General features: G+C 38.5%; 1 protein-coding gene across 1 annotated transcript in view; it reads right to left on the minus strand.

The window, feature by feature from the left end:
• Window positions 1-18,428, minus strand: part of LOC124788452 (inactive pancreatic lipase-related protein 1-like) — a 180,739-nt gene that overhangs the window by 78,585 nt on the left and 83,726 nt on the right. The gene's annotated exons all lie outside the window — the stretch shown is intronic.

The following is an 18,428-nucleotide window of genomic DNA, read 5'->3' on the forward strand; positions in this document are numbered from 1 at the left end:
TGTTGTTTTCAATACAGATTACAGGTTTACTGTGTTGCGATGTTAATGTGAGTGCACTTGGAGAGGGTCAGATTTCAGTCTCCAGTATGATAAAATATGCCTATATATATTAAAATTGTACAACATCAAAAAAGAGAGATGTCCTGAGAGATTTTGTAGCATACTTCAAAGGTGGGGAAATATACAGAAACCTATTAAGTACATCTAAAATAAACAAATCGAGATATTTTTTAAAATAGTACTAACCAAAAGTACAAACAGTGTTTGATAGCACAAACAGTGTTCTAGAAAAATAAATCTCTTGTGTCTATGAATGATGAACAATGGGATATAAAATACCTTCATTAGCATTGTTGTTGTGGTCTTCAGTCTGAAGGTTAATCTTAAGCAGCTCTTCACACTACTCACTCCTGTGCAAACTTCTTCATCTCTGAATAATTACTGCAACCTACATTCATCTGGAACTGCTTATTGTAATCAAGCCTTGATCTCCCTCTACAATTCCCCCCTCTCACTCACATACACACATTTCTCTCCAGTACCAAATTCACAATTCCTTGATGCCTGGGAGTTTATCATATCAATGGTTCCCTTTTTTTATTCAAGCTGTACCATAAATTTATTTTCTTCTCAGTTTGATTCAGAACCTGCTCATCAGTTACATAGTCTACTTATCTAATATTCAGCATTGTTCAACAGCATTATAATTCAAAAAGTTTATATGCTCTTCTCGTTTGAACTGCTTATCATCCACATTTCCTTCTGTAAAATTCTACACTCCAGGTAAATACCTTCAGAAAAGACTTCCAACTATTGGAATTACCATTCTTATATTATATAGTAGGATTATTTATTTAAGAAAGCATATGATTAATCCTTAGAGCTATAACCAGTGATGTGTTGTGGCACAGCCTAGGTGGGCAAACTATATAGATACCAGAAATGTCATTATGCACCACCAACAGATTTTTGTTGTAACTTTTTACTAAATTTTCATGACCGGACTAAACAAACAGAGTTAGTTTGTTTAACATAAAGTGTTGTATATCAGAAAATCACAGTAAACTCTTAGCCTGCAAGCTTTTAATCTACAATCAACAAGGTATCAACAAATTGTTTTGTTATCTGATGCATTTGTTTTGTCTCTAGTTACACAGTTCACAGAACTGAAGCAGGATCAGAGATTTCATGCCAGTGGCATTCCCCTTATTTGGTTCAAATCACATTTTATTAATAAAATAGGAGTGTCTCAGACACAATAATATTCAGATTGTTTAATCATGTTACAGTATTTCACATGAAACATGATTGAATACCTGTAATCTCTAAGGATGTCAGTTTCAATGGTAGATAGGAACTGATGGAAGCAGCACAACTATGTAGAACACCACCATAATGAAAACACATAGTCATCAATTTTGTGACTCACAATGGCTGAAATTAGCCATCCACTACTTTCTTTACTTTTTAATAATCTTTATTGTCATTTTATGAATTTTACATAGTTAATTCAAAATTCTGAATTTGTATAATGTAAATCTTTTGTCACAGTAATGGCATAAAAGAAATGACAAAAGAGATAACAAAAATAAACATTAATTCACAAAAGACAAGTCTTTTTATTTCACTCATGTGGAGTTCCAAGTTCAATTTATTTTCATTATCCTTGTCCATCCATGTAGTTTTCCCATGACAATTCATTGTGGCTGGGGTTCCTGGGAAGCCGACTGCATATAAAAGGGTGGCTTTATTGTATAACTGCTCCAGCTTTCTTCCCAGGTTTTGATGTGCTGCGTCTTTATGCTGACTGGAGCCCATCAGTTTGGTACAGAGAACAGTCTGTTGGTTGACATTGTTGTTGACATTAGATTTCAATAGCTGTGTCTAGCACTATGAGTAAAAATTTCATGACGATTTCCACACAGTTTGGTGTTTTCCTTGTTCATTCATGTTGGTCCAGTAGATAGGTTACATACAGACACTTCTTAGCAATCATGAATCCTGAAGATCTTGCACTGACTTTACATGTTCCTCTGTAAATGTCAATGTTGTTTGCTTTAGGACCAGTTCTTGTAGACACCATGCTGCTTAAGGTCCTTCTGCAGTTCATCCTCCCACCACTTCCTTGCTCTTTCAACTGGACAGATACCATCCAGTTTTTCCGTAAGCACAGGCTTGGCCTGACAAGTGTATGGTCTCCTGACAGTAAGCCCTCCCAGCCTTATTCTCCATGCTTTCATTCTTTGCACAATGCTCAGTTTTTTCATGAGGTAGTACAGTTCTTTTCTTCCATCTGAGACATGGTTTAGGTTTGAAAGCCGTACATATTTGCTCAGCTGCTGACTTGCTATGTCTGACACAGATGAGGATTTTTTTCAGTGTTAACTCCCTTAATCGTTGAAAATCCCTCTTCTCCACAAGGCAGTGGTGTACTCTTCTAATTATCTTCAGGGAGGGTAGGTTGCCTCATCCACCATCTCCGCCATTCCGAAGGTTTCCTCGCCTGTAACCATGGGCATAGGTTCCACATTATACCCCATGAACCTAGGCCCCTGCCTCAACTTAGCCATCCTTTCACATTGTCCTACTGGTGTGGAGGATGCCCTTTGCCACAGCATGGATGTGCCAAGCAAGAATTGCTCTAGTAGATAATAGGGAAGGTGGCCTTATCCCCTTGGAGTTGGGTTAATGGTTGTGTATGATACCACAACCAAGTTGTCCTGGAACAGAAGGTGTACAAAGACAAAAGGAGACAGCAATGGCTTGTACATTACAACCAGGAAACTGTAGTAGGAAAATGATGCTTGTGATGATGGTGGTGATGGTGATGATGAGTACCATACTTGGTTGGTTCTACATTTCAGGTATTCTCTTCATAAAATTAAATTTTTGCTATCACATAACATGCCTCATTCAAACAAACATCTTGATAGACGACTTGCAAATTCTGAAACTACATGCAAACTAATAATCTTAATCTAAGGTGACGATAGATATGTTGTTGATTCTTCAGTGAGGTATTTTTTACAAGCTAATCATTCTAAAGAAAATAATTATGGTTATAGCAGATGTGACGCTACTTATTTAGACAGATACTATATTATATGTTTATCACTTAAGAAATCCTCTACACTATAATAGCATTTGCTTTTCTTACCTTTTTCTAGGTTTACTTCAGTATTTTTTAGATTTGGGTCACACCTTACCTTCCAGATTTTATTTGTAATTTCACGTCCATGTAGTACGGATTTTTTTCATATAGTTTTAGTTTGTGGGTAGGTAACGTGTAACTTGCTCTATGTTTCATCTCACACTGACACAAGAAACAGTTGCCGTCAGATAGTTGTGGGTTTCTCTTTGTAAAAATGAGAATCTTGTATCACCCTAGGAAAATTAGGAAAAAGGGGAGAAATAATTTCTAAAGTTTTGAAACTTTGGGAGAACACTCTCAGAGGATGTAATAGTAAAAAACAAAACTTCCCTCCCCTATCAGGTGAGCATCCCCCCCTCTTAATTCAGTTTTTTACATTTTTGAATTTTTACAAAAAAATGGTTCATTTTTCAAAGACATCTATTATGAAGAAAAGGTCTTCAGTGAAACTCTGCAAAAAGGAAGGAAGCAATAAGGCCTTGGTAGGTTGCTGGAGGAAGCTGGCACCACATCACTTGATTCCCATAAATTCTGGGGAGAGACGTGATGAGCTCTGACACCATATTCAGTAACATCCCAGATGTGTTCTACCAGGTTCAGATCTGCCAAGTTGTGGGGCCAGCACATCAACTGGAACTCACCACTGTGTTCCTGAAAGCACTCCCTCACACTCCTGGCCTTTTGACATGGCACATTATCTTGATGAAAAATGCCACTGCCATCAGAAACATCATGAATGGGTGTGTATGTGGTCTGCAATCAGTGTATGATACTTCTTGGCCATCATCATGGTGCCTTACACGAGCTCCACTGGTCCAATGGATGCCCACATGAATGTTCCCCAGAGCATAAAGGAGCCACCGCCAGCTTGTCTTCATTCCACACTACAGGTGCCAAGGAGCAATTGCTCTGGAAAATGATGGATTTGCACCCTCCCATCAACATGATGAAGAAGGTATGGGGATTCATCAGAATTCATCAGACCATGCAACGCTCTGTCCAGTGCTGATGGTCACATGCCCATTTCAGTTGTAGTTGTCAATGGAATGATGTTAACATTGATACATGCATGGGTCGTTGGCTGTGGAGGATCATCATTTAGGAAAGTTCAGTGCCACCACAGTTTGCTGCCTGTCCTGTTTTATCAGTCTGCCAAGCCTACAAAATCGAACTTATTACTACTTCATATACCTCTTGACCTGTTGTACCCTTCATTGAACGCAAGTCAAGTAACTCCTCAATTACCATGTAGTTCTCTCACTCCTCTCTTAAGGACTGCCGACTGAACTGTATCTGAAACATCAGTACTCTCATTGAGTGCTTAACTGTACAATACACATTCCTTTGATTGTGCATTAAGTGAAATTTCAATATATTTTGCCATGTTATCAACTCATTGTGCTATGGTTTGATGTGACAAGCTGGTGTTTTCTCACTAATGATACTTGTTTTGTATATGCTGCTGATGAAAATATTTCCAAACATGCAGATAAAAGTTTTCTGCTTTAGGTAATAGCGTCTACTATCTTAAAGCTTAGTTTTGTTACAGTTTCTAAGTTTTCTTTTGGTACTTTAAACATGGCCTGCTGTGTCAATATGATTGTGCCACTTAAAAACCATAGTGATGTCTTGGTGAGAATTGATTTATTGAACATTGACATACCAGTCTTTTTCTTCCAATGAGTTGATTCAGTCAGTTCTTATTTGGCCACTGTATTCATTATACTTAGAAGCATGTTTTGCAGAATAATGGTACTCTACGTTGTACTTCACACAAATTAATATTCTTTCATTACAGATGAGCTACAGTATGTTCCTATTTTGTTCAGTCACAGTAGGCTTCAGTGCAACTCAATTTGAATACATGACATTCTGTGTTAACTTTCCATTTTTTCATGGATGACATGACTGCATTAACAGTCCTGGATTGTTGATTGATAATCAATACACCCAACAAATACACTTATCTTCATAATTACATGCATCTTCTGGAACAAAATTACAATTATTCTGATAAATCTCATTGGTTGATCAAAACCCAAAATAAAATGCCAGTAAGTAAGTAGTGGAGAGGCAAAATCAGTCTCTAAGAAACCTGAATTATAATAAAATTGAACTCTCCTTTCATAGCCCTGTGAGTGTCAGAGGGGGACAGATATATGTGTAATCTGACATCAGTTCACAAGGTTACAGTGCACTATAAATTTCCAAGGTATTGGAACTTGTACACGAGTATCATTTTCTGGTAATGTTGCCATCGCCCATTCCATGCCACATGGAAGCTGATGTGAAACATGGGCAACAATGACCATATGTGAAAGATTGGCTAGTAAACAATAGTTGCTGTGTATGTCCAACCAAACAAAAGATACTACGCATCATCTCAGCAGCTCATAGCAATCCCAGAAACACTGTGAACGTAAGCCCTATAGCCTTACTGCCAGCCACACACTGCCAGAAAAATTATGCTCATGTATGACTCCATTATAAGCACATACACATGCAGCCACACAGATTAGGTTAGATTCCGTTAAATATCTGCTAAATTTCACACATGCAGACACCTACACTGTTCCACATGCACGTCTCATTTGGAACTAGTATGTTCACTAATTGAACTTTGTTTCTGAATTAAAACAAGTTTTTTGTATTTACATACTTTTAATCACCCATGTGTAAATGAAGGGAAATATGTAATGTGGGAGCTAACTATTAAGCAGTGCCTTGCCACTGCAATAGCACAGAGTGAATCTGACTAACTGACTCAACTGAAACGAAGTAAGTGAGTACAGGTGAGGATGCCATTGCATGCCTCCCGTCAGGCCAATGCGTCACCTATATGAATCACAGGAGGGGAAACATGTGGCAGGACGCAGGTATGGAAGAGTACAGCTAGTAGGGTAGCAGGCAGGCAACCACTCCTGTGCCCCACATGCACGTTTGTTTGTGCCATGTGCAATCGATAAAGCATGTTAATTTTAAATCAATGTCCTCATTTTATTACTGTGTCGGGGAAAAAAAAGGAAAAAAACTTTGTCAGGCTACTATGGGCTGGATTCTTCATCACCTCAGGCCATCATGTGACCTGTGGGCCATATGTTGGACAACTCTGGTCTATGGCATTCAACAAGGTAGATCACAAAATTCTTCTCAGGATAGTTGAGCACTATGGCATAAATGGTGAAGTAAGGTTGTGGCTCAAGTGATATCTAGATGATAGAAAAGCAGAATGTTGTGAATAATTCTGCAATGGTACCTGCCTGTCCTGACTGCAGCACAGTGAAATGTTGAATACCACAGGGTTCAGTGCTTGGTCCTTTACTATAAACAATGCTTGGTCCCTTACTACATCAATAACCTTCCATGGTGTGTGAACCAAAAAGCACATTTCACCCTATTTGCAGATAACACTGCAGTATTGAGAACACTGACTCCACTATATTTAAGGAAGCTATAGACTTGTTCACTTCAGGTGGTCTGTCCCTAAAAATTAACAAGACTCAGTTCAACTCACAAAAAACAGGAAGATGTGGAAATAAAATGTGGTGACAAAGAAATATCAAGGGCTGAGTCAACCAAATTACATACTAATAGCAACCTAAACTGCATCATTCCATTTCCTTGACCTATGCAAAAAAACCGAATTTGGAAGCATTTGTCATTCACTCAACTGCATCTATTTATGACTTGGAAATAGGATATTTCATCACTTCTGACATATGGCGTTATATTATAGGGAAACCTGCCACAAGGCACTGAAGTGTTTATGGCACAGAAGAGAGTCATCAGTATTACGAGTAGAGTCCACCCTAGATGCTCTTGCAGAAATTTATTCCAGCCGATGGGGATCCTCATCATGACTTACCAGTACATTTTTTTCAGTCAAGTCCTTTGTTAACAATAATTTTATTATTTACAAAATAAAAGAGCATATCATGATCATGATACACGAAGTAAACATGACCTTCAAAATTATGTAAAAAATCTCAACATGATACAGAAGGGCATGTTATTCAAGTCCAAAGGTATACAATTAATTTCCACATTTATGCCAGTGAGTAATCTGGCTAAATTAAATAAATAAAAAAATAAACTTAAGCTTTGTCTTCTAGATCACTCTTTCTACTCCTTACATGAGTTTGACAGTTTGTAATGATATGTGGAACTGTGTTTAATTTTAAGTATACTATAAGAATTTACCATGTAGCACTTTATACATGACAGAGTGTCCGCCTTATAAGTTTTATGTGGCTTACACACCAGTTCTAAACCTTATAATTTGTATGTGGGGCACATGAAAAGAGCCTCCCCAGAGATGTACTCTGGGCAACATCAGTGACTGAACATTCTCTGGTAACTGATCCTTTGAGTTCCAGAAGTGATCAGCCTAAGAGGTCTTTGGTAAGATCAATTTTGACAATCATGTCTATAAACATGGGGAATTTCTGCAGCAAATGAGGAATTACCCTGAAATCTTTGCCATTACTGTCAGTGTGTTGTCTTATGTGTTCAGGAGATTCATTAGTTATCCCAAGAAAGATGGGCAAAGCTAGTGCTGGATCTAAGATATACAGACAAGCTGAACTGGAAACTAATGAACTCTCTCAAGAGCTCAGTGAAGAAGAATTGCAAGAAGCCATTTGACAATGCAAGAACTATAACTCAGCTGGCATGGATGATAAATGGGTGGAGCAAATAAAATGATCTGAGCAAGTGACTATGAAATGAGTGCTTGATACAGACTCAGATCCCAAACTATGTAGAAAAACTGAAGTAGCTGCCATCTTGAAACTTAGGGGGGAACCATCTAATCTCAAAAGTTATTCAAATAGGTATTCAAAAGCCTTCCTATGACTGATAGTCTACTAATTTCTAAACAGGCAGGCTTCAGACCAAAAAAGAATTACACAGCACAAGAAGCCAACTTAACTTACTGCAAAGAGGATAGATTTGAAAGAGGTGACATCACTGGAGTTGATTTTATTGATCTATGTTCAACCTATGATACTAATCAACCTTTTATAATGTTCCAGAAGATCTATAGCATGACACCTAGTTATGGCTTAATGAAAGTAATTGGTACTTTATTGTGCAATTGAAGATTCTTTCTTGAGTTTCAAGGAAGGCAAAGTCATTGAAATGAAGGAAGCGTTTAGTCCCCTGTACTCTTTAATATATATGCCAAAGACCAATCAAGCCTAACGCGTACAAAAGCTTCATACTTACAAATGATCTCACTTTAGCTACTCAAGCAATGAAGTTTGAGGAAGTTAAACAAGTTCTTACAACAGCACTGACAACTTTCACCGACTATTGTGATAATAACCACCTGAGAGCTAATTGTTGGAAAATTCAGGTCTGTCCTTTCCACCTCTGAAACAGACTGGCAAATAGAAAACTAGAAGTTAATTGGAAGGGCACTAAGTTGGAACACTGTTGTATATCTAAATATCCTGATGTCACTTCAACCAGGTTGTTAACATTCCGCAAACACTCACATAGCACTAAGCTAAAGGGTTCAGTCCTAAATAACATAAATTGGAAACCATTGGCAGTAAATGGGGAACCCAACCCAAATCATTAGAACTTCCACCAAGGCATATTGTTTCTTTGAAAGAAAGTATGTATGTCCTGTAAGGGTCAGCTCTGCTTATGCAAAGCAAGTGGAAGTCACACTGAATGAAGCTGCATGACTGAACCGTATTTCTGAAACTGCTACATGCATACAAGGTTTACTACTTGATAGATATTGTACCATCAGATATTCAATGTAAAGTAGTTACAGATGTTGAAAGGAAAAAGCTTAAACTAAATAATTTACATCCACCCCATGGCCACCAACCACCAAGACCTAGGTTGAAATCTCAGTTCATTGTCCATTCTATCTATGTCTCCAAGAACAACTCAGCAGCTAGAAATGACCTGATCACTGAAGATCACTGAACAGACCAATATCAGATGCTGGTAAATTGAAAGACAACCTTGTAAAATGGGAATATTCCAGGGGAGCAACACAATGTTACTGCAGAGGAGAACGGATAATGGATCACCTGTGCCACTGTCCACACCACCCCGAGTCATGCAGTGATGAAGAGCTGCAGAAGCTGTTGCACAATTCTGGATGAAGATCATTTAGTTTTCTCCTCTTCTTTTAGTAATGTAAACTAAGTTAATTGTAAATTGTGTGAATTGTTGTTTTAGCAGCAGGCCACAATATTGCACTCTTATGTGCAGAGCTCTGTATGGCTTCTGACTTGAGTAAAATATTTGTGTGTGTAACTATTATTACTAGAATCATTTGTGCACTTGGACCCCACTTTTCATGTACCTCTTCACTTACAGTTAACACTGTAAGCCTTATGACCATTTATATATGTCTGTTTGCATAAAAATGTGAAATTTTCTACATCCTAGCACCACACTTGTGTCAAGCATCCATGGATCTCAAAGATAAAAAATTAAAAAAAAAACTATCACATTTTGTGTAAGCTGCTTTCAGCTGATGACTGGCAGACCATTTGTTTAATACAAGACATAAGAATCTCACTGAACAGCATAAAGGAGCAGTAGCAAAGTGAGAAGCACAATTTAGAGTAACTTAACATAGAAAATATTTTAAGCCTTTAGAAACATTAAATAATATGTTAATATTAGAGATGATAAGAGGATGAGTTTTACAAGTACAATATTTAAATCTGAGAGTATAATCAAACCAAAATAGCACAGAATGAAGACTGGATTTTCAGTTACCAATTTATTAAATGAGAAAATTAAGGTTTTGCTGGCACTACTAATATATGCAAAATTTTACTTATAATTTCCTGTCTATCACCAGTAAACTGAATCAAAACTTGCATACCATGCAGTCCACAGACTACTCACAAAACACAATTTAAGTGAACAATGTGATACCAAGAATACAAGAATAAGGAATTATTGAGTCTTTGAAATCTAATGTTTTTATGTCCAGAGGTGAAGAAGGGTGACAAAGATTTGTGTGTCAGACATTAGCAGTGTACCGTACTTCGTTACTTGTGAACATGTCGTTTCTGGCTGGTTTCTCCTGAAACAAACTTAAATGCTAAGGTGCGAGTCATCTACACAGGAAATAGGAAACAGTGAGATTGAGAACTGCAGCCCACTGTTGTTGTCACTCATGTTTACAAAAATTTCAATAAGGCCATGTACAATAATGTGGAAACCCATTTCTCTGAGCACAGCTCACTGACAGACTCCCAATTAAGTTTTAGCAATATTTCTTTATGCGAATACACACATATTGTTTCTTCTATGAGGTAGTCAAAGGTGGTGTTGTGGTCTTCAGTCCAGAGACTGGTTCGCTGGAGCTCTCCATGCTACTCTATCCTGTGCAAGCTTCTTCATCTCCGAGAAACTACTGCAACCTACATCATCCTGAATCTGCTCAGTGTATTCATCTCTTGGTCTCCCTCTACAATTTTTACCCTCCATGCTTCCCTCCAGTACTAAATTGGTGATCCCTTGATGCCTCAAAACGTGTCCAATGAACTGATCCCTTTTTCTAGTCAAGTTGTGCCACAAATTCCTCTTCTCCCCAATTCTATTCAGCACATCCTCATTAGTTATGCGATCTACCCATCTAATCTTCAGCATTCTTCTGTAGCACCACAGTTTGAAAGCTTCCATTCTATTTTTGTTTAAACTATTTTTTGTCCATGTTCCACATGGCTATATTCAATATAAATACTTTAAGAAAATACTTCCTGTTACCCAAGGATTTTATAGCCCTTGTTTTTTTTTACCTACATGATCCTCTGCTGCCTTCACTATTTCATCTCTCAAAGCTACCCATTCTTCTTCTACTGTATTTCTTTCCCCTGTTCTTGTCAATCGTTCTCTAATACTCTCTCTGAATCCCTCTATAACCTATGGTTCTTTCAGTTTATCCAGGTCCTATCTCCTTAAATTTTGCAGTTTCTTCAGTTTTAATCTACAGTTCATAACCAATAAATTGTGATCAGAGTCCACATCTGCCCCTGAAAATGTTTTAGAATTTAAAATCTGGTTCCTAAATCTCTGACTAACCATTATACAATCTATCTCAAAACTTCCAGTGTCTTCAGGCCTCTTCCACATATACAACCTTCTGTCATGGTTCTTAAACCAAGAGTTAGCTATGATTAAGTTATGCTCTATGCAAAATTCTACCAGATGGCTTCCTTTTTCATTCCTTACCCCTAGTCCATGCTCACTGTCTACTTTTCCTTCTCTTCCTTTTCCTACTATGGAATTCCAGTCCCCCATGACTATTAAATTTTCATCTTCCTTCACTATCTGTATAATTTCTTTTATCACATTGTACATTTCTTCAATATCCTCATCCTCTGTGGAGCTAGTTGGCATATAAACTTATACTACTGTGGTAGGCATGGGATTTGTGTCTATCTTGGCAACAATAATGTGTTCACTATGCTGTTCGTAGTAGCTTACCTGTGCTCCTGTTTTCTTATTCAGTATTAAACCTATTCCTGAATTACCCCTATTTGGTTTTGTAGTTATAACCCTGAATTCACTTGATCAGAAGTCTTGGTCCTCAAGTCAAAGGTGCTGATAAAAAATAATGCACCCATCAGGTGTACTTTTCAACTTTACTATGTAATAATTTTAAATAAATTAGAGGACTATGGATTTGTATAAGAGACATTTACATAACTTCATCCCATCTAAGTAATGGATAACAGGTTACTATATACTGTCATATAATGGTAACAGTTAGCATTTGACTAGGCTACCATTATGTGGAGTGTTCCTGGGCTTCCATCTAATTAATTCTGTACTCCAGTTTAAATTATGTCGTGACTGAGGTTTCAGCGAGTTGAGCAGTAGGTGCCAGCCACTATACAATCTCAGTTTTTTCCCAAGTGCCATGTGCTCACTGTGTTGCCTGTCTTGTATGTTACATGCAGTGACTTGTAAAGTGTGGCTGACTACATGCCAGCAATAGTGCCCCCACCACTGCAGTCTGTCAATCACAAAGCGATTTTAATCAGAGTATAGTTGATGATACAAGCATTATTATTGTAGATTCAGGACAGAAATTCAATTATACAGCAAAAATTTTCTGAGGTGAATCATCTCATGATCACTTACTCTTCGTTGCAATAAAACGTAGTACACAGTTTCCTTCAAACAGTTCTGTTCACAAAAACATTCAACTCTATTAAAATGCTGTAAGAATTTAGCTAAGCATAAATCACTTTTCTGGGATTGAGGGCAGATGATAAGCCCTCATGCAAGGCACATTACCACATTAATGGCCTCCAGCAAAAGCTGGATGCAATCACCTTTACAATCAGAATAATGTCCACGTGTCATCACTTGTGATACGCAGAAACTTGTTGGGTATGCTTGGCACATGTTCACATTCCTCAATGTCAAGTGTGATACAATAATATGTTGGGACAACTGCATTCAGGAAGAAGGACTATGTTTACCATAAGCAGTCTTCCTGTCATAATTGTGATGTTAATTCACAAATTTCGTGAAAGTCTCTATGTAAATACTCTCCAGTTTATTAAACAGACATTTTCTTATATTCAGTTGGTGAGCACAAGATAGTGAAATTATCCTTGTGTTGTGAGTGTATCCTCTGTTACTGATAAAATTGTCTGCAGCAATCTGTTACATTTTTAATAAGCTTCCAAAAGAGACAATAGTTATTACCAACAGATTACAGATATAATTTTAAACCCATGGGAGTGGGATTTTCTTTTGGCAAATCTTTCCCTTTGCAATGGGAATATTTTAGTGTTAATTATAATATGGAAAAGTTGTTTAGCGAAATGAGTATGTACAAGTTCCCTGGATTATGTTAAGGCTAGTGTATTGCAAAAAACTAAACTAATTAGTATGAAAACATGTTTATATAAAGAGGGTACCTGATTCAGCCATTATGATTAGTACTTCACAAGTTTTTACTAAATAATTCCTAGTGAATTATGGATGGTTCCAACTAATAGACCTTAACTAACTTCTTTTGCTTATTTGATTTAACACTTGTAAAGTTAGTTAGTTTCATGTTCCACTGATTATCCTCATGTTACAGGAATAGACATTCTTCTACAGAACAGAAGCTGTCAAGAGAAATTTTTCAGTTTGTTTTCAAATTTTGCTCTGTTCCCTGTCAGGTATTTTGTATCATTGGGTAATTGGCAGCATTGTGCAAATATCAACATTAATGTGGAATAATTAATGTCATTTTTTTCTTTGTATTGTAATCACATACACCATCATTCCTTCGAATTGTAGTGGGTTATTTACAACAGGCTTCATGATGCAGTACATTTACTGTGAGGCAGTAGGCCTAGTCAAAATATGTAACTCCTTAAACATCTCTCTACAAGATGATGGCGAGTGAGCACCACATATTATTCTCACAGCACATTGCACATTTTTGAGTAATTAAAAGTATCTTCCTTAAAGATGAGTTGCCCCATAACATTATTCAGTAGGACATTACTGAATGACAATACACAAAAATTGTTAACTTACTGATTTCAATATTTTATCACAGGGATTTTTTCTTTTTAATAAGTTCTGCATATTTCATGCCTCTTCCAGTGTAATATAAAAATTAATTTTTTTTCTATCTTCAACACTTTGATAAACCCATTATAATGATGAGAGAAAATGGTATGAGGGTAAAATGCCATGGGCAGTAATTGTTAAGAAAGACTGCAAGATTATTTCTGCAGTGGAAGATAAGGAGAACGGAGTGTTTGCAGAACAGGTGGAGTGAACTATAAACAATATTTTTAAGCCAATAAAAAGTAGAAAAAATAAACAATATCTATGGAAAATGTTATTTTTGAAAAAGAGGTTGACTGCTAATCTTAACAGGTTTGATTTCCCTGGGAATTTGGGATACACTGTGTCAGAGTGAGTTTCCTGGAGAATTGGAACAAGCAACAATACTATGGAACTGGACAAAAAGTTTTGTGGTAATACAGGAGCATAAGCTTTCACAGCCAGAGTTCAATAATATTCTTCTCACCTTCCTATTGATCCTGTCACCTAATCAAAACACAGTAAGCCAGGATACCCAGCCAGTTTGAAATAACACATATAAAGCTGTAGCCATACAGGCCCGTAAAATTTATGCAAGGTAGGGCAACATTTTAAAATTTACAGTTTTGATGTAATTGATTTGGTGAGTAAGAATGCACATAGCTAGATTGGGGCCAGTTGCTTACTTAGGTGTTTTGTGCAGTAATGTTGTCAGGGCACACAGGAAGGCTCATGAAAATGAAAGAGGATGTGTCAACTTATTGTTCTACGCAGATATTGAAATAGCAGCAGATGGACGACGTTTTTGGAACCAAGTGACCAAGAAATAAACACATTCTCACGTGAATATGCCACAGCCTTGGAAATCATTCACAAAAATGTGTGAAACTTGTGTGTGAACAAAGATCGTTAATTTAACTGCTGCTCGTTTCAGTTATACTAATGCAAGCTGTGTTATTAGGTCACAACGTGACAACAGTCTCTTTACGTTGTGGCGTGTTCAGAAAAAAATAAAATAATTGTGCCAAGGAATATTATTAATTTAATTTTTGTACGTTAGGCTTCTGCATCACATCCTAAACGAGGCATGGGAATAAGCTAAAGATCTGTCTGTCATCGCAAGTTGGCTTCTTAGTTTCTGACTCCACAAACTCACAACCAAACTATCACATCGCGACCTCACCTATTAACTCGGGTAAGCTGCAGATCAGTCTGCCACAAAGTGGTTTTATACCATTCAGAACTCACAACCAAACTTTCATATCCGATGCTAACTATAACCTCGTAATAAGGGATACACCTGTAATCTCGAACAATAGCCAAATATTTGTGGCAACCAATAATATTGATAGACTTGCTGCTCGAAGTAGGGATAACAATTAGGGAAGGAAAAACGCAAAAATTAAAGTGGAAGAACTGTATTCACTTTGATTATAAACCAATGCAGCAGTCCGCAAAAAGAAAGAAAAAAAATGAGACTGGTTTTTGGTTCTGCTTCCTTCATATATATTCGAACAAGTTCCGCTAACTGTCAAAAAATGTTTTGCCCTGCCTTCTGCTATGCAAGGACCTTTTGAATTTGATATACCCTATTGATCGTAACAACGATAGTGATGTAAACACCTGCGCGCCGATTGGTCGCGGTCGTACTGCGCGTTCACGGGTATTGTTACGCCATTGGAAGTAGACCCTAATTTGTATCACATATTTTGTGTTATCCTACCGCTAATGATATTGTAAGACATTCTAAAGCATTAACAAACATCAGAGGCTTTGCTGGTCAGTATGCTAAATGCTTACGTAGTGCATTTCTTATTTCCGTTCTAAGGGTACAGTCGTTTTCTCTGAGCAATAGTGTGGTTAGTTCTAATAAGTACATATGTCATTGGTTTGGCTCCTCCTTTGAACATGAAATGCCGAAACGCCCAAGTTTTCACTTTCTTTTCAATAAATTTGAGATACATAATATAGTATAATTAGTAAAGTATCACCATACCTAAAAAACACACTTGCCGTAGCGTAGTGGATATAGAAGTTGACATGTATCCTCAAGGTTGTGGATTTGATTCAACATTAACATGAGGATCGTACGAACTTCCCTCACCCATTTGATTCCTATTGACAGGATGTGTAGGGCACGACAGTTCAACATAGGTCAACAGGTAGATGCAACTCTCAACCGTTTACGAGAAAATCGAGTTTGCAAATTTTACATGTATTTATGTATTTTGTATGGTCGCTAGCAACCAAGAAGTCCGCACTTCGCAGCCGATCGTGTTTAACGGTTAAATTCAACAGCGTGAGGTGTGTGGATAGAATATCCCTGTCTGCCCTTTTTTTCTTCGCACCAAATTATTATGACTGTGTAAACTGTCATTATTGAATGGTTGGTTGGTTTGGTCGTTGATTGAGGAATGGGTACAAACAGCAAGAGTATTGGTCCCATGATCTAAAGCAGCAGAAACCAAGGGAGAAACTACCCAAACAGCACAGTCCAGTCAAGGAGGAGGGAAAACGGACAAACAAAGAGGCAAAAGGAACGTAGGGGCAGTAGGAAGAGTAAATAATAAAATAATAGGAGCTGGACGGTGAGAGCAGGTCCAGAGACATCACACGCGTTGGGGCACCAGTGGCATCGACGACCCTTCCCAATCCCCATACTACAACATGATCATGGCACAATGGCGACAACACCATGGGAAGAAGACACAAGAGAACGGGAAACAAAATGGCACAAAAGACCAGAAAAAATGTAGGGAAAAAGGATAGGGAGGGGGGGGGGGGGGGAGAACATGGCCAGTGTGGAGGCAAGGACAAATCCTCCAACCAACACCAATGCTAATCGAGGAACTCCAATTTCGGAGGGAAATTCAGGTACTTAAATCTGGGAGGACAAACCACTTTCTTGAAGAAAACCGAGGAGAGACATAACCACATGAGTGTCATCCTCTAATACCTGGCACAAGGAAGGTGGGAGGGCGTATTTAGTGTTAAGGGTGGTGGAGGGGGAAAGGATCTAGCAGAGTCAAACTCAGATATCACTGACATGGGGTGAAGATGAGGCTAGGATAAACGATCTAGGGACTTATACTCCTGTACCTTCTTTTCCTTCTTATAAACCAGCAATCTGGAAATTGAGAAGAGTGATGGTCATGACAAGTAACACACACAGGAGGTGGAACACCGGGTCACCCCTCATGGAGTGGGTGTATACGTTTACAACACAGAGGGTCTTCCATACAGTGAGAATTCATGCCCAGAACACAAACACCTAAAACATCTCATGGATTGTGCGTATGGCTTCACGTCACACTGGTAACAATTAATCTTGACCTTCTCCGAGAGGGTACCTCCCTCAAATGCCAGAGTATACACACAGGTATCGATACAATTGTCCTTATTACCTCTCTGAACACGCCAAACAAAATGAACTCCCTGTCATTCCAGTTCCTCATCACTTTGAAGGATGATCTCCATATGAAAAACGGCTCCCTGAACTGTATTCAAAGACTGGTACAGAGTAATGGACACTGGGATGTCACCAAGATGGTCACAAGCATGAAGGGATGAAGAGAGGGGAAGAAGGGGACCAAAGCGGAAGGAGGGGCCAGAGGAGAAGGTCAGATAGGCAGGAGCATGGGAAGGAAATGCAGCCTGGGAAGAAAGAGTGGGCCACAATAGCTCATGGCCCCATGTGTGCCACGCACGAACTCACGAAAGAACCGTGAGCCCCCTGGGAGGACCTTCATCAAGAACTTGATATCGACCCCATCCAGGACACCCTCAGGAAGACAAAAAGTAATCTCCTGGACACTGAAGACTTCTGGCCAACCACCCACCATCTGGAGTACTTCATATCTCTTGCCCCACAACGTTGGTACCGGACTTGGGTGCACAGGCCACCATCAAAGCCCTTCAATAACCAACAAAAACGTGTAGAAACTTCTGCCACAGAAGGGCTCATGGACCCAGAGCGTGTAGTCATTCTTACTAGTAAAGAAAGAGAACAATACCCACTTACCTTTTGATCTGGGAAGTCCAGCCACACAGACAGCTGAAACTCTATGTGAAATAAAACCCAATGAGATAATAGCAAATGTGGAAGAATACGCAGCATAATGAGAATGAGATTTTCACTCTGCAGCGGAGTGTGCGCTGATATCAGCGCACACTCCACTGCAGAGTGAAAATCTCATTCTGGAAACATCCCCCAGGTTGTGGCTAAGCCATGTCTCCGCTATATCCTTTCTTTCAGGAGTGCCAGTTCTGCAAGGTTCGCAGAAGAGCTTCTGTAAAGTTTGGAAGGTAGGAGACGAGATACTGGCAGAAGTAAAGCTGTGAGTACCGGGCGTGAGTCGTGCTTCGGTAGCTCAGATGGTAGAGCACCTGCCCGCGAAAGGCAAAGGTCCCGAGTTCGAGTCTCGGTCGGGCACACAGTTTTAATCTGCCAGGAAGTTTCACGCAGCATAATGTTTACATCAGAACTATTGTTCTGATGAATAGTACTTAGCACTCCGTATGCCCTCTATGGTAGTGGTATTGGCACCTGTCATCGCATCCTTAAAAGTCAGTTTGTGGTTGATATTAAGATGCTTAAGATTCTCGTCTTTCCGAAACTTGTATGTACGAAAACACTCTGATGTTATTGTTGTGCCTGGCAAACTGTTTTCTTTAATAATTTCAAAAAGAAAAGTTTTTGACTACCGAGGCACGACACGAAAAAAAACATTTG

Source organism: Schistocerca piceifrons, chromosome 3, assembly GCF_021461385.2.
Source record: "Schistocerca piceifrons isolate TAMUIC-IGC-003096 chromosome 3, iqSchPice1.1, whole genome shotgun sequence".
Classification (NCBI taxonomy): Eukaryota; Metazoa; Arthropoda; class Insecta; order Orthoptera; family Acrididae; genus Schistocerca; species Schistocerca piceifrons.